This window comes from Poecilia reticulata, linkage group LG10 (genome assembly GCF_000633615.1).
Source record: "Poecilia reticulata strain Guanapo linkage group LG10, Guppy_female_1.0+MT, whole genome shotgun sequence".
In the NCBI taxonomy this organism is placed as follows: Eukaryota; Metazoa; Chordata; class Actinopteri; order Cyprinodontiformes; family Poeciliidae; genus Poecilia; species Poecilia reticulata.
The window spans coordinates 2,249,358-2,267,636 of NC_024340.1; the positions used below are offsets into that span (position 1 = coordinate 2,249,358).

At 39.5% G+C, this 18,279-nt stretch overlaps 1 protein-coding gene across 1 annotated transcript in view; it reads left to right on the plus strand.

Annotated features, from left to right (window-relative positions):
- Positions 1-18,279, plus strand: part of LOC103470873 (serine/threonine-protein phosphatase 2A 55 kDa regulatory subunit B beta isoform) — a 53,018-nt gene that overhangs the window by 9,416 nt on the left and 25,323 nt on the right. The window lies entirely within an intron of this gene.

The following is an 18,279-nucleotide window of genomic DNA, read 5'->3' on the forward strand; positions in this document are numbered from 1 at the left end:
GTTCTACACAGGAGACATAGCATTGGATTAATAATGTAGCCTACTACAGTCTGAGGCCGCAAACTACACCTGTACCAGTCTGCTCCTAATGTCTTACGCTGCGTTACATGATATAAAACACTGAATCACATATCACAAACTAGAGCTGCGACTATTAAAGTTCTTTTTTTAAATTAAGGTAATAATATAACCACTACTTTTTTTTTTTTTTTTTTTTTACTGTTTGTTTCATAATTTGTAGAAATGTCCTATAAACCTATCCAAAATTTCTCCCTTTGTGTCGGCCATGTTGGTGAGCCCCCGTTTTCACTTGATTATTATTATTTTTATTTTTTTTACACGTTTCTGATGGTATGAAACTAAAATGACAAACTTGATCTTAGTCTGACCTCTACGTTAGGAAAATGCCTAACTATTAGCTTAATAAAAGTAAAACCGAAATGAATTAGAACAAATGTGCTGTGGAGAAAACAGCAGAAAAAAAAGTTTGAATGCATTCTCCAGTAAACACTCACTGACTGACATTTTTCTTTTTTGTGAAAATGGCTGACGTTTTATTTGTTTGTTTTGCCAATTCTCTTTTAACTGTGAGAATCCTATGCTCTTCCATCTGTCCATATGTCTAGCTTTGCTGAAATTGATATGCTGCTGTATTATAGTGCTACTGAAAGGCCCAAYGTATAGGGTTGCTAAGCAATAGATTATTTTCTAGGCTACTCCTGCTATYATATTTCATGTCTGATCAAGAACTTTGTTTCTCTGCATCTTAGAATMTGTCACCTTTCCAATAAATTACTCTGACTGAGATTTTTTTTCTAGTTAAAGCATTGAATTAAGTAATAAAGTAAAAAAAAAAATCCCTTTTTAAACATGAATTGTGTTTATAAAGCATTAAATATGATTCAAACACACCAACATCGTCTATAATTTGCCTAAATACATGAACCCAAAGGTCCAAGCCAGAGAGACCAAGTCTGATTTAATGTGTGAATATTATAAAGTATGACAGTGAATAACATAGATCACTAAGATGTGGCTCATATTGATTATGGGCGATTATTAACAAACGAGTCTCAGCCTCCATTTAAAATCTCGAAGCAGCAGATGCATTCCTAAACAGACTTTAAACAAGTTRGTTTACAGCTGAACAGAATTTGATATTTGCTTTCATGTTGACCTTCTTTCAACCATCCATTTCTGCTGTTTGTTTTGCCCAACTGCKGCTTTTTTTCCAAGCTTTTTCTCATTGGACTTTCATAAGATTATAAAAATCTGTCCATGACATYGATAGCACACTGTGGGATTATGCAAACGTGACTGACAGTCTGGMAGATCAAAAGTTATCTCRGCATCATTGAATTACAGCAACAGTYGAGATGATTTAATTCAGTGGACACAATCTCCATTGTGGAAAGATGAGCTGAAACCAAAGAAAACCATTCTATACTTTCCTATCAAATACAAATTCAGAAAAGGCAGAGAATCTTTTTTTATATTTGGAAATATTTCATGGCACTAAGAACAAATAAAAAAAATCAGAAGCACTACAGGACGACCTCTGGKTTTAGATGATCTTGGATTCTTAGAAGCCTGGACTTGAAAGATAAAACTGACAAGAAATAAAAATATTTWWWAAAAWMCCTAAAWCWTTCATTCATCAGCTGTGTAAAATAGATTCTACAAATTTCTTCTTAATTTTTGCGATTAAGATACAGATTATAATCTAATTTAATTRTAYTTTAGAGCTCGGAAACATTTCSTTTTGTTTRTTTTTTTTTATTCACTTTGGTCAAGTTGACTTTTATGACATGTGGTTAAATTATGATCCCTGATCAAATCAAAATATAACTTCCTGCTAGTAAACATTATATAGTGGAGTCCCATTGCCACATTTCCCCATAATATATTGTGAAATTATTTTACCAAAAATGCTTTAAAAATGTCAATGGTTGATGCAGGAAACATCCCCCCCTGTGGATACAAAATGATACGTGATCAGTAGCAAATATCCAGCATCARATGAGTTTTTCTCTGTTGAACAGCTGACTGAGCACTTTCCAAGAGTAGKGATTGATTWAWTTTTTTGACAGGACTTGTACTTTATTGGACTTTGCATGYCGGGCATATTKAAATTACTAAAGTTATTCGTTATTTCAAACGGATAAGGCTTATGGAAACTACATTTGATGGAATCTGTAGCTCTAAACTTTGCATTTCTGTTCAGTCAAAGATCGTTTACCTCTAAAATCAGCAAAATTATTCACAGTATGCAACCTCTTCAATTTTGGTGGGGTTTTTTTTTTTTGTTTTTGTTATTTTTTTTCAACTTTTACAACATATTTTATTGGGATTTCATGTGACGGACCAAAAGTAGCTCGTATTTCATTTAGCAGTAGATAAGAAATGGTTTCCGAATGCTTTTACACACAAAAACTCAAATGTATTTMCAGTACAACAAATGACTGACCATCTACCAAAAGATGACGCCCATATTTTCTGCCAAGGCTTTTTGATACACAGATGATAAAAAATCCTTCCTGGCATTTTAAAGAGGACAAGATACATGGTTGACATGTTGCTTGAATGGAACCTGGAACTGCAAACCTTTAATAAATTGCGTTATTGTCTGACACAGCAGTTACCTGTGAAGGTTCGCACTCATTCAGTTAATCTCAGTTTTGTTCACTTTCCGTAACCCCGACTCTCTGATTTGCTCGCATTGATTTGCTCAAATGGCTCTGTGACCCACCTAGCATAAAGTGTGTTTGTAGGCCTGCTGTGAGACAAAGTGGGGTACTGAGCTCAAATTAGGTTTCCCACCAGCAGCCAATTTTACGCTTGGAAATAGCTTACAGTAAATATTTTTAGGGGCCGAAACTCAACATGCTCCAATAAACGGGCCCTTTGACGAAGAGTTTTTTTTTCTTCCTCGTTCAGGCTGAAGTGACCCGCGTTCTGCCTTGCCTCTCGACTTCCACTCGCCGAAGATAAAACTATGATGTGGCTGATGCATACGGCGAGGGGGCCATCTTTTAACAGAGCCCATCTGGGGCGTTTGAAAGAAAGTGCTGCTCGTTGTAGGAACAAAGTGGAGCCGAGCGTGTGATGGATGGGGTGGCGGTGCTCACGAGGGGAGCAGGGAAGATGAGAGTGCAGATTTTTGTTTGGAGGAAGGAGCTCTTTTCCGGCAGTCTCAGGCTTTGGCTCTGACACACTGCTCTGCCTGTTTTTTTTTTTTTCTTCTTTTTCTTTTTTTTTACACCGCACTGGCAATTAACCAACCTCTCCTTACCAACCCACCACCCCAACACGTTTTTCTTTTCCTCTCTGTCTAACGTTTTGGCTCATTCCTCCCCTTCTTCGTCCTCATCTTGACTCTCATTCATCGCCKCCTTCCTTTAGCTCTGTTTCAAATCCCCTCACCTTCGCCCCCCCTTTTTTTTTTTTTTTCATACATCCCCAGTAAAGTATTTTCTTCTGTCTGCCGGTAGTACGGACGGGTGTGGGGTAGGCCTCCAGGTTTCCATAGTGATACTTTGTGTGCTGATGTCATTAGTATTGACGGTGTGTAACTAGGCCAAGCTGTCCGTGCACAGGGACTGATTTTGTTTACCTCAAACTTAAGCAAGTCACTTTCTGATTAGTGCGATGCTGCATACAGCRGCTCTCAACACTTCTTCTGTTACATAACTTCCTTTGTCTTCTCTTAGTTCACAGAGTTTAATGATACAACACTGTCGTGTATATTTAAAGAAAAGTATTCCTACCGCTTTAAACTTTTCACATTTTGTTGTACTACCGCCACAGAATTCACCGTGCTTTACTGGGATTTTATGTGAACGATCAAAGTACTGCAGAATTATGAAAAGCATCATTTTCTTTTTGCTCAATAAACTGTGAAACGCTGTGTGGTGGGAAACCAACAGCACATGCACATTGTGAAACGTGGCGGYGGCAGCATYGTGGCTTTCTTCAWTTCAGGAAGAAAACCAGTTAGAAGCTGYAAAAGTCTTGAAAATTGGACAAAAATTCACTTTYCAGCACAACAGTGACATTCAGCTAGAGCTGCAATGTATGATTTACATCAAATCATGAACATTTTGAAAATTCATGGCAAGACTTAAAAATTGCTGTTTGTATCCAAATTGACTGCGCTTGACCTGTATCATAATAATCAATAAAAAAAATCCACTCTCTAGCTGTGCAAAGCTCAGAAAAAAGAAGTTACAGATTAAATGGACAAAACATATGGCTCAACACAGTCTCGTTTAGAGGTCCAGAGATGATGCCGCATCATTTCATAGTTTTATTTGATAAAGCATATATTTTAAACCTTTAAATCTCTTTCATTTTACTTCATAAGCACTACCTACTCTGTGCTGATCAGTGGTGGGAAGTAAMGAAGTACAAGTAYTTCGTTACTGTACTTAAGTACAATTTTCGTGTATCTGTACTTTACTTAAGTAGATTTAATAATGGATACTTTCTACTTTTACTCCACTACATTTTACAGTAAGTATCTGTACTTTCTACTTCACTACATTTCTACAAAACTGTCGCGTTACTCGTTACATCCAAGTCGCGTTGCTCTTTTTTTCCCGTTAAAATGTGAAGTTCAGGGATTTAAGGTGGCGCCGTAAAATCCGAGCAATATCGTAACTTACGTGTCTGTTGTCACCCATCGCCTCCACCTTTACTCGCACGCGAAGCTCCAGACATGCGCAGTGGTTTCCTCTGAGCGAGTCTAATCATCAGTAATATAATAGCGCTGCATAAATTGATGTGGCTACATGTAAAATCAGCAGCGCTTCGCTGTCACAGACGGTGGGGACTTCGTCCAACTTTTAGCGTCACTTGGAAGGAAAGCTTAAAGAAAGGTAAGATCTGTGGACGTGATGCTAGCAAAGCCAGCTGTACTGACTGAAACACACATGTTGCATCTGCATGAAAAAAAGTTGTCATTCATGCCCTGAATTATTGTGTGGAGGTATTGACTGAGGTGTTGCAAATATGGGACAACGCTGGTACATTCAGGAACGATCCGATTCTTCTGGACGGATCTTTACTGATTGCATTTATTTAAGCTCTTAAGTATTTAATAACTAGTTTTTTATGGGAATGTGGATCTTTCAGATCAACTTGAGAAGCAATTTTGATAAGTAAAAGTTAATTTTTTCACGTAGCGCGGGGTGCTGGTCTTGACTTGGTCTTGGGTCGGTGACCTTGACTACAACTCTGCTACTGGCTCCTTGGTTGCCTGTCCTCTCCCACCCACCTTCTTTCCATCCACTTTCTGTTGGATTTCTTTAAAAATAAAAGCCACTAGTAGCAAAAAAAAAGTGAAGTTCATGTTATGTTAGGACAGGAGACAAGATGTTTCCATCCCTGAAAGTATGATGCATAGAATCACATAGTAAGTAATCACATACTGTAAACATAATAAAAACATGCTTTATCTGTGGCATTGTTCATTAAAATGGCACATTTCTAATGTATTAAAATTAAATACGATCGGGACACTTAATGATATTAGCGATTAGGTAATCCATTCAGCAAGCACTTTTACTTTTAATACTTAAGTATTTTTAAAAGCCAGTACTTTTTTTTACTTTTACTTAAGTACAAATGCTAATGTGGTAGTTTTACTTTTACTTGAGTACATTTTTGTCTGTGTATTTGTACTTTTACTTAAGTACATTTTTTGAGTACTTTCTCCACCACTGGTGCTGATCTGGTCTATAAAAAAAATCTCCATTAATCACATTGAAGTTTGTGGTTGCATTGTGATATGTGTGGCTCCTTTTGCAAGGCGCTGTATGTAAGTGACTGTAATCAGTACTCCCGCTGACGCTCTTTTGACTCATTCTTGACCTTAGTGCTGAATAATTTGGTTACATGACTTTTTGTTTGCATCAGGAAAAGATGTGACTGTAGAGCTCCTTTCCCGGCCTGACCGTCACTTCCTGTCCTCCTGGCTTTTTCAGCGGCTTTCCTGCCTGAAAGAAAAGGATGTTCCTCCCACTGCTCCCCTTTGCTCAACTCGCCTCGGAAATGCATGCCAGGCTGTTTATGTAAACACACGTTTCCTGATAAGTTTGCGCTGACTTCTCAAATCACATAGCTGCTCCCTGTACGTCTTCTCCTTCCGGAAGCTGGTTTTGCTCAAAGCTAACAGGTTCCTTCGCCTGCGCCGCCAAAGTAATTAGTTCTGATCAGTTTCTGAAACTATCAACGGATAAAATATGGATCCCTTACAGATGCTGTCACACGCCACACAGGGAGACGGCATCTTCTACCCAGGAATGTAGAGCCATTTTGTCCACATCTAAATTTCTCTTTGTGGTTTCCTGTTAGTATTCTTTCTTGTATTACATGATTGTAATATAAGATTGCAGATTGCCTCATGTACTGTAAACTTAGATGCTTGGTTGAAATGTAACCTAATGCCACGACAGAGAAATAGACATGGTCAGGTAACTTGTATCACGAATAAAAAGGCTTCTCACAAGGAATCGAAAAGTCTGGAAAGATCTGGAGTTAGATTTGTATCATTTTTAATGTCTACATAAGCTCACATTAAAGACAAATGAGTATGATTTTTTTWAAAATCCTGTTATCCAAAAACCTAATCCTTAAATCTACATTGCCTTAGGTAAGTAATACTCTAGCATCAYGTTTCTATGTATCTGGCACTGTGCCATAAGTGATTTGATCTCCAACCGACCAAACCCGCCATAACGCAGTATTGAAACATTCAGAGTTACAACTTAGAGACACCATAGATAACACACTTATGCATCACTGCAGAAAAAAAAGACTGACCCAGGTGCTGTTTGCTGCAAAAACCTGATAATAATATAATTTTTTTGCCCAGAGGTGCAGATGTTTTTGTCTGCTGACAAATATTCACTCTTCTCATCGTGACGAACGCTCCGAGCGGCTCCGCTGGACGGTAGCCTGACCTAGTTTGTGATTAATTTATCTAATATTTAACTATATTTTGCAGTCATAGGCCAAAAGAGTCAAATATGGACCTTTTTGAATGCTTTACTTTTGAAATAAAACATTTTTTTTAGGTATTGTATTAGTACCAATCACTGGAAGTTTTGTGACTTTGTTACTTTCTTTGTATGGATTACAACAAATACAATTTTTTTGCCGTGTTGTTAAAGTTTGAGGCCTGTTCAAGCCCTTTCAGCATGGTGAAACAGTCAGGATTTTGATAACTTTAGGTCCCGTATGCCTTATGAGCTGACTCACCATCGATCAAAACCAAGGAGGAGTTTGAGTAAATAAGGAGGCTGGAAACGATCAAAACGAGGTCCGAATTCAATTCAACATGGCCRACTTCCTGTTTGTTGTAGAACGTAGGGACGTTTTCTGTACGTTTTAGGAAGTTTTAGGAAGTTTTACCAGTGTACCAAGTCTCATACCACTACGAGAAAGTAAGCTAAATGAAATTTACACAACTGATTTGTGTGAAATTTAATTTAAAACCAAACAAATATCTAGAAAATAATCAGACGTGTCTGAACAGTTTAGTAAGAGCCTCAAAGCACTCAGAATGTGAAAGGTGATGCTTTCTGTCATTTTTAAAGGCTTACATTTTTCTTCACTTTCAGATATTTAACAGATTTTTTTTACAGAGTCTGTGAAGAATAAGTGACAGAAAACAGAATAGTTTCCAGCCTGGATGAAGAAGAAACAGTCACAGCTTTCTGCACATATGGAAACATTTGAATACTTATTGAATTAACCCTTAGCGATGTGAGCACTCTCCCAAGAACAAGAACAGATGCTCCATTTAAGTGGATTACCTGATGGACCTGGTCATCTTAATTAGATCAAATGTTGCAGAATTTTGCTTTAATTTATGCATTAATACCATAAAATTCCCATCAGACACCCACTCAGCACTTGAATTTTTGTCTTTTAATTTGGCATTTAAACCAGTCTTTCACCAACGCAGAATAAAGAAACAGCATGACATCTGACTGTGATTATGAAACCAAAATTTATTGCGAAATTTGTCAGGATAAAAATATGTATATTTATATTTGATAACCGTCTTTTCAAAATTTTTAGAATTTATTAAAACCAGATCATTTTAGCCATTTTCCACCCATATCAGAAATCAGATTGATTTATGCATTATTTGACTACCATGAATTTATTTGTTTGGCAATAAAAACAAGAAATGAGGCATTTGACTAAGGGAGTCTTTGTTCCAGAGCAGCAGAAGTATCTAAATATGCTGTTGGAATCGAGATTATCCGATTTCTTTCCAGAGGTTCCAATTTAATTCAGACTCTTTTCAGACTGTCCTCTTTCATGCAGCAATACGGTTTTTAAAAGAGCACATCAAACTTTTTTGTACTCTTTCAATTATGATGTAATTGGCACATTGTGACTTTCATTCACTGTTCTGATCGTACTGACACTTAGACAAACACATCTAGTTTTTGACTAGAAAAATACACAGAACACTGTAGGATTCTGAAGCTTTTAGGAGGAAATTCTTTATTTTTTTATTAGATTATTTTATTCACCATGAAAGTTTAACAGTGTAATGTTTCTTTCTAACCAGCTGGTGGTGCTCTAACATTGCCTCCTCACTGCTAAAGCTTTTTGCTTATTAACTTTTTGTAGGACTGTCTGATCTGTGTAGAGAAAGAAAGAAAGAAAGAAAGAAAGAAAGAAAGAAAGAAAGAAAGAAAGAAAGAAAGAAAGAAAGAAGGCAACGAATATTAAAAAAATGCAAGAAAGAAAAAGAAAGAATGAAAGAAACAATTAGAAATGGGAGAAAAGTTGGCGTATACCTAATTCTCAGGTTCGGTGATACAGAACATGTTTTTGACATAAAGCCAGAATGATAAACACACAGATGGACACACCGGTTGGCCTTTTGCGAGAAAATCTCCCCTCTTACTGCATCGCAAATGTCCCAGTCCCCGAGGCTGCTGCACTGCCCAGGCCTCCTCCTCCTACCAGATCAATATATTGGACCAATAAAAATTAAGCCCTTTCTAAATGAAAAACCAGCCCGTGGCGATTATCGACATGCTTCTATTAAAGTGGCAAGAATTTATCATCTCTGTTGGAGGGACTGTTCCTCTTCATGTGTGTGTTTGTTTGCCTTCAGTTGCTAGAAGACTGTGGACGGACAGCTTGCCACCCCATGGGCACCACAACTACAGCCTATCTGTGATCCACGCTGGCAGCTGCTCTGCCAAATGGGATTTTCCTGGAGATTACAGCCTATGTGTGACACTGGTGCATGTGTTTTTTGTTTTTTTTTTCTTTGTTGTTGATAGACTGCACTATTGGAATAATTCTGTGCTCTGTGTGTGTCTGCTGGGTGTGTGTGTGTATGCTTGTGTATTTTGGAGGGGGTAGCTCCTTAGCCGAGGTGCACTGAGAACATGCTCCTTTGTCACATGGGGCTGGTTGGAACATGACTCAATGGCTGCAGGGAAACCTTCCTGGCAAGCCATAGTGAACAGAAAAAAGGGGGAGGGAGTGCGATCGGATGACGGGTCAGGGCGTTTCTACAGTGCTGCTGTTCTGATGGGTGATGTTAGCTCTTGTTGATTAGACGCTGTCGATTTTAAATGGCTGCCCACATCTGCCTGGTGTAAAAGACGGTGGTTTAACTGGTAACGTCTTTAGTTTGTGGTGAGAAAGACATGCAATGCGGTGGAGAATGTTGCTGCTTTTTGGATGAAATTATCTGAAGTTAAAAAAAAAAACGTTCATAGTATCAGATTATTTATTTATTTTGTCCCTGAATTTGAGTTGCAACCACATATTGAAGTTTATTGGGAATTTTATGTGATTTCCTGCGACTATTGGGGAAAACACGGCGCTCCATGTTTTAAAATAGGGATGGTGTGTTCAGGGCAATGATGTAAAAGTCTGTTTTTCTTTTTCTTCCACACATAGACATATTGCTTGTGGGCCAAAAGATTTTGTTTTGGTCTCGTCTGGCCAGGACACCCGTGTTCAGAAAAGTCCAGATTTGTGGGGTGGATCTCTAATAGTGTCCTGTCGACAAATGATCCCACCTCACATGTGGATCTCGTGACGCCGTTTGTTCACTAATGTTTGTAGTTGTGGCATTTTCTCTCCATTTTCAGAAGTTAAATTTGAAGACTGCTATATGATGTTGTCACTGTTTGGAGTATAGTTTCATATTCTTAACCTTGCTATAAACTTCTCTACCAGTTTATCTGCCTGAAGCATTCCTTGCTTTTTAATGATGTTTCTTTTTTTTCACCAGACTGTGTTTATTGTAAATCTAAAAGAAATTGACTCTATCTACTAATCATTTGACTCCATAAAGGTTTTTATTTAGCTGTGCTAGAGTAAAGTGGGTTTCAAACAAAAGATCTGAAAATCATGTGTCCTTTCACTTCACAATTATGAGCCGCTTCTTGTTGGTCTTTTCCATAAAAACCAGGAAGTGCAATGTGGAAAAGTTCACAGGATGGGAATACTTTTCTAATGCGTGGATATGTTTTTTTCCTTTCTTTTCTTATGCCTTGTTCTCATCATGTACATCTATTTCACAGAGCCTGTGCTTTGTGGAGAGCTGTCCGCGGTGCTGAACATAAGCTGTGCACAGATTCCTGGTTATGCGTAGAGAGGACGGCGTAGCAGTCACTCACTAACCTGCTTAACCTACTTTCATCTGGCCGCGTAGAGGAAAGTGCTGGAGGATAAATATAGCATACTTAACGCCATAAACAGCGTCAGTGTGAGCCTTGCAGGCAGCGCGGAGGGTCTTTTCCTGCTTCTGCTGCCTCGCCTTCCTCGTCGCTTCCTTTAACGTGCCACTAATCATGTCCATAATGAAATTCAGCTTTCCTCCAAACATGTTTGTCCCATTAACCCAACTGGTAGAAAATGTGTTGGGATGCGCTTGAACCTCTTTTCTTTTTTTATTAAGATGAATATGAGCAAAAATAATGGCGTTGTAAGATCTTAATTGTCCAATTACGTGGGCAGCTGTTTGTGCTGTGTTGCAATGGCAGTTCAATTGCTGTTTCCTAGCAACCAGGGCAGGCACAATGCAACGATTTTCTGTTAAGTGGCATCGTTTCCTCTCAGCAAGAGTACACTGTGTGTTCACTAAACAAATCGTAGCCGGCTGTGTGTGTGTGCGTGTGTTTGCGTGTGTGTGTGTCTGCATGCTTCTTCACCTCTCAGGTAGCTCTGCTTTGTTGCTCGCATCATTGTGATGCAACATGCATGTTTCCTGATTGGCTTCCCATATGTTTAACACGTGCATCTCTTCATCCTGCAGCAGGACAAATGAAAGAGGCAAGCCGCCGCAAATGAAATTGTTACAGTTGATTAATTTTCATCCAAAAAGCTCTGTCCTGTGCTAATCATTGTACACAAATTCTTTTCAATTAATCTATTATCAAGGGAAGCAGGGAGAGTCGGGGTAGGGTGGGGGCGGGGGCTGGAGGAGAATCCAATCCTGCTGGTCCGAAGTCTCAGAGCAGTGGAGCATTAGTCTCATCCTGATGTAATTGGAATGACACCAAGAGTAAAGCCTGCTGATTTAAAGACAGCCTCCAGGCTTGATTTAATACCCTTTACCAAAACTATGAATTCATCTTTTTTATCTTTCTCATCCCGCCGCTCTCTCTCTCTCTCTCTTTCTCTCTCTGAATCCCTCCCCCCCACAAACCGCCTCGCGCTCCATTCACACACCTACTGCCATGCATCTCCATCTGTACTCTGTTAATGGAAGAGAAGCGACGTTTTATGGTATTAAAGAGCCAGAAGGTTATAAAGTTTAAGTGAAGTGTTCTATTCCGTTCTGCTCAGTCCTTGTGGCATTTACACACTCGAGCTGCTGCGTGTTTTACTTCAGCAGAGGTTATGATTTAAGAATGAATAAATATCTCCAGGAGGGGGGGGGGGGGCGTGAAGAAAAGGGCAGGCTTTAGAAGGTGCACGCAGGGAATGGGCGATGCTTCTCAGAGGTTCGCAGCCCCCTTTAGTCCCGTGACAGATGGACTGCCGGGGCAATCCTATTACCCCCATGTGTTTAGCTGCTCCTAATGCCAGGGTGGGATGCCTGGCTAATGAAAGGCAATGAAGGTTTTGGAGGGAGTTTCTTAAGCTACTTAGTTATTATCATTGTGATTTGTTTGAAAACACAGAGACACCCTGAAACTAGTGACGGGGAGGAAAACATAGCACCCGCAACGTCAGCCGGTACCCTGCGATGCAGGTCGTCTGTGTCAGATTGACTCAGAACCTAAATAGGCTTTACAGTAGAGATTCCTAACAGCAGATTTACCTTTCTTACAGCAGGTAGTTTTAAATGTGTATTTCCTTTTCTCGCAATCTTAAAATATTACAGTTTTATCGCTTTTTACTTCAAGAAAAGCTCTTTCAAAATACAGAATGTTACCTTTATATTTCTTTGCGTGCAACTTATATGGAATCTCTTTGCCTGTAGGTATTCCCAGAACAGATTTCACAATCATTGAGATTGTGCCTGCTTGTTATTGCTGCATCAGGATATGTATGTAGGCTTGTGCCCCATTGACTGTTCTTTGAGGTCATTGCTAAAATCTTGAAAAGAAAAATTGCGTTGGTCGGTAAATAGCCTGGTGAAAACCAGCCTCTTGTTCTACCGTATTTTCTTCGTTCAGAGGGTCTAGACTCTAGCCCTGTGTCTCTTGACTCCAGGAAACGATTGCTTCCTGGAGCCTCTGTAGTCTGCCTGTAGTTTGACAATGCCAGACTACAATTCTAAAACCATGCAGAAAATCAACATCATCGTTCAAAACTCCTCCTTCTGTTCGCTGATTGGTCCGGTAGAAATTCTAGTGGAGAAATCCCGCTCAATGGGATGAGAATTGAGCAAAATTGTGCATAAAGACAACGGGCAGGCTAGTTGGTAATGGTTAGTACGGGACATTGGGACAGGAAGTGGCGAGGTTTAACCTCATAACTTGTATTTGATACGTAGTTTGCAAGCTTTCCAAACATCCAAGTCTCATTGCATTTGTCCTGCTAACAAGACAGACTGGAACAAATGATTAAATTTACCGCCCACAGGCTTCGTGGTTGAACGGACGGTCAAGCTTATTGGGAAACATGCACTGGGCACAACACCACAATTGCTCCAGATTAAAAGTACTCAAATTAAACACAAGTTTTATAATTAAACCTCTCCAAATGATCAAGTTAAGTGTGTCTTTGCTTAAATAAACTGGAAACAAGGCTGCTGCTGCAAAGATTTGTGATAAATCTCGAGGAATCCTCTCCAGTATTGTTCCAAATAGTACATGTTGGCTTGGAGGCACGTATGGACGATAGAAAGATTTCTGCTTCTCACACTTTGCAGAATGTTTTCCTCTTGGAGGACATTCATGTGGTGCAGAAGAGGTGTCTGCTATGGTAAGTTATGTTTCCAGGAGCGGTACATGCAGAGTTCCACTGGGCATTGCAGGGCGGACATGTAGGTGGATTATTTTGAGCTTGAAGGAGGAAGGAGCTGCCAGTTGACTGTTGAAAGGAACGATAAAATATCCAGGTAAGTATTTTCCGGCAGGTGTTCTTGTTTATCTCAGTGAGCTTTCTCAGGGCAGATCGCAAAGAGTCTCTCACAGGCTGACCTGGGAGGCAACACAGAGACAGAATGAGGTGAAGTATGGAAGACAAACGCCAGAGAATTTCTCCGAGCCACAAGATCAACACAGAGGTGCTGAAAAGCAGCTCCTTATATACCCTTCGTATGAGCCTGACGGGGAAATAAATGTATGAGATGCAGTCTGCGCCGCATCACACAAATACCTCAGAATCATGATACACTTCATAACAATTTCACACTACAATAAATAATATATTGTTTTCTTATCCCTTTACACTATGCCCAGCTTCCATTTATTTTGGCTCATAATCCAGTTGTGGTTGAAGGCCCAGTTGATTTATGAAATATAAGAGATCATAACCAAATTCATCAAACCAAAACAGCTCTAAGCGATTCCCTGTCTGCAAATATTATTATTGGAATCATAAAAATGCATTTCCTTACAGCAGACTGTGATTAGTTGTAGAAGATTACTTTAAATTGTTGGTTGTCAACACGGCTAAAACAACATTCCTTCTCAAGGGTAGACGTTGACGTACGGCTGCTGAGAAATGCCCCATGGCAGACAGGTCCAAACAAGCAAAACAAGCCACAGCAATCTCACTCTGTGTTTTAAATAATCGTTGTGTAGAATTATTCAGCTCTGGTTTGTTCAGGCTAAAGATTTAATTACTAGAGGTAATCAAGTAAAGTCCAGACTCAACAAACAAAAAAATTACAATAGCCCTTTCTGTCTAGTTCCTTGTTTAGGAAGTCACAACACAGATCACACCAAGGTGTTGTTGGCGGCTAGTTAGCTAGTTGAATTCTTTTAACGCAGTGCTTAAAAACCGTTTATAGATTGTCTATAACTTTATCACTGTTGTGTTTTTCTACTGAGCACCAAAAATGCTTTGGTAAACATGTGCTAGCTAGCTTCACTAGCAGTACTTTTTTAGTTAATTTGGTCACAATAGTACAGAGCAACTCGTGTACTTCCTCCTTTCTTATCGGCTCTTCAAAATAAAAGTCTGAGAAAGACCGATGCTGGTTGTTTTTCTGGGTTTCATAGCTGAGGAATACTTTAGAAAGACTTTGTCAATATATGTTTTGGTGAGTTAATATCTCCTCATACCTCTAAATAATTATTAAGTCTAAAAAGCAAATGTACATGAATTAATGTTTTTGTGTTTTCATTGGTAGTTTCATTATTTACACTTATTGAATTTAAACCACTGCTAATGTAACGTTAAATTAAATAGATTTTAGATGATTTACCCTAATGTCGTATTCCTTGGACTTAAAGGATAAAAAAGTCAATATTTTTACCTATTTAAACCTTAACATCATTATCCGGTCAATACATTATTGACTGCAGCCATGAGATAGGAGGTAATCGCAGCGGATGTATTTTGTTGCACAGCTGCTGGAATATGCAGACTCCATATGATCGTACACGCGTCACTTGGTATGCAAGCAGCGTCTTTACCACTTGTACCCCCCGCCCTCCTGACTCACACCTGCATCCCCCCACAGGTCAAACAATTACCACACATCAGAGAAACCAATTGGGCATGACTAAAATATCATTGCCGTGTGACTTTGTCCTTATGTTTAGTGTCGCTCGAGCCTAATTTAACCCACTTTGTCCAAACGGTCGAGGAGAATCGAGGACACGCTCTCCAATTCTGGTGGCCCCCCGAGCATTTCCTGCAAAGTCTGATGCACAGCAAGAGCAGCCGCGGATGCGACGGCGCCATTTTCATAGCCAGCAGAGTGGCTGATGGGGTGTAATGAGCGAGAAAAGTGGGGTAACAAAGTAGAACGAACGGCTTGCTGGAGGTTCTGAGGTGATGGGTTTTTAAAAAAAAATCTGAAAATGAGACCTTGTGAGTGAACCATTTACAGAGTAAATGCAGTGCTCAGAGGGTGTTTTACATACCACTTGAACTCTTTAATATTTTGTCACATCCTCCGTAGTGATTTTTTAAATATTTTAGACTGCAAGCAAACAAATCAGTGATGCAAAATTGTGTAAATACAAATCAGACAAGCGTGGCATGCATTTGTTCGATCTCTAAAAAGCACATTGGGAAGTTTAACTTCCCTGCGATTCGACATATTAAATTGACTATTCGTGACCATGCTTTGATATTAAACCATTGAATTGTGACTGCATCTGTATAAGTGTTGTCTTATGTGAGGATGATGCGTTTGAAGTAGAGGTGGGCGGATCGATCCAACAAAATACCAAGACGATATCAGTATCGGATCAACACAGCAAAAAGCCCAGTGTTAATTTAACTCTGAAGAGTGTGGACTATATAAACACTGAAAAAGTGTTAATATCAACTCTGTGGGAGTTAACAAGATAATTCCCAATGTTGATTTAACTCCCGCAAAGTTGATATTAACACCTTTTCAGTGTTTATATAGTCCAAACTCTTCAGAGTTAAATTAACACTGGGCTTTTTGCTATGAATACTGGCATGGTGAGATCAATACTTCAGTTTCAGATTTTCTTTGGAAATCTTTAGTTCAGTTTTGTATTGTAGTTTCTCAACTCTACCTCTAAAATAATTTGTCTTTTGATTTACTTTCAGCTGCTAATGTTTTTTACTTTTATTTAAATCATGTTAATATGTTTTTAAAGTTTATGTTTATTCTTTTAGATAAACATAAACTTTGTCTGAATGCTATCCAACATTTGAACAAAATAACACAAAGAAAAAAACCACAAACACAACTGAAGGCCTGAAGTTTAATAATATATCAAACTTAAAGAAAATGTATCAGTATCAGTATTGGCATCTATGATACGTATCTTATTGGTATCGGATCGATACCAAAATATGCAATATCGCACACTTCTAGTTTGAAGTGATGTGCAACGTTGATATTCTGACACGTATGATGTTTTGCCAACTGCAAAGCAAGACGTCTTGAAGTATTAGTGTTTGAAACACAATAGTAGTAGTTTTGTCTGCAGATTCTCCACGTTTTGCTGTAATTCTCTCTGTAAATGGTTGGGAACCCATGCAATCCGGTATTTTGAATACTTCTGTGTACAAAGAAATACACGGGTGAAATAATGATAGTGATGAAGTAGTAGTGCTCCTAGCAGCGTTTTTTTTCCCCCACTTACTCCTTTATAATTCATGCAGCGCTCTCTGCTCCTTCTTGCTGCTTCTCCAGTCGTGCATCCCTTCTTCGTCACCCCCCCCCGCCCCCCCAACTCCACCAAATCTTACAAAAAAACTGAAACCTCTCATCCGTGTGGCTTCATTCTGACGAGCGCATTGTTTCACTTTCAATTTCCATTCGCTCTGCTCGGCTGTAACTTAGTCTGTGTGTATTTCTTTTGTCCTCGTAAATCCTGTTTAAATATTGATAGAGATGGGGAGTCGGAGCCGGCCACTCGGTTAGAGCTAAGAGGGTCAAGGATGGCAGCATTTCTCCGCAGATTTCATTAGAGAAGCACAGGAGTGTAAATACAGAAACACGGGAATCGGAGGCCTCCCACCCTCATTGCTCCCCCCACCCCCATGGATAATGCCCCGTAATGTATTCAGAGATGGAGATGGAGGTTGGAGGGTGATGGAGTGTAAAATAGCACATGTAGGAAAGTCCCCCCTTTCTTTTCTATTTTTTTTTTCACCTATGAACAGCCCACCACCTTCACAGCCAGATTCCCATTAGTAGAGGAACTGAGGACCGCATGTGCAAATGGTTCCTGCGGATTAGACAGTTAATGCATTTAGGAGAGAGGAGTCCGCAATCTCTTGATTGCTGCTGCTGCACCATGCAGGGAAGATACCCAGTCCCTTTGTGGAAACAGAGATTTAGAGTAAAGTGAGTAGATAAGGGCGAGGATGCCCGACACACTGATGATACACGCACACACACACACACATACGCTCATCAAAAGATTAAGGGTTGACCAAGGAGGCTCGATGTGTGCCCCGTTATTAAAGTCAGCATGGAAATGAGATCTTTTTGAAGAAAGAGGAGCAGACGGTCGACCTCGCTAATCTTATTAATAAGCGTCTGGCTTGTTTTCAGATTCTTACTTTTGGTTCTTTTCCTTCACGTCCTAAGAGCACAAAATAAAAATTGCTGTGTGTTGTGGAAAGCTAAACCTGGGCGCTTTCCTTCAGTGGGGGCAGGAATGTCGGCCAAGAATTGTTTACAGGGCCACACTGAAAGAAAACCGTTTAGAGGCTTCAAAAGAGATTTATGCATAAGTTTATTATCCAGCAGGACCTCAATCCTAAAGGGGCAGTATTATGTAAAATCAACCTTTGGAGCTCTTATATCATGTTATTCATTCATCTAAAACTTTCCCTGAGTGTTGTTTTGACTCATTCATGCATGTTTGAGAAATCCTTAAATCTCCCATGACAACCATTCTGGTTGCCTGAACGCTTGGTCTCACTGAGCGCCGCCTGTATTTCCACAAAGCTCCTCCTCCTCTGAACTTCCACCTCACAGAGGAGCTTCTTTCCCTCCACTCGGCTCCTTCAGACTAGCGGCAGCAGCAGTTAGCAAACACTTGGTGAAACTGCGGCCGCCCCTTTAAAAATGCTATAAATTCAAACATTCAGAATGACCTAATCAAAGTCCAGACCTAAATTCAATAGAGAACGCTGCAGTGCTCTAAACTGATGTCAACAGATGTTTTC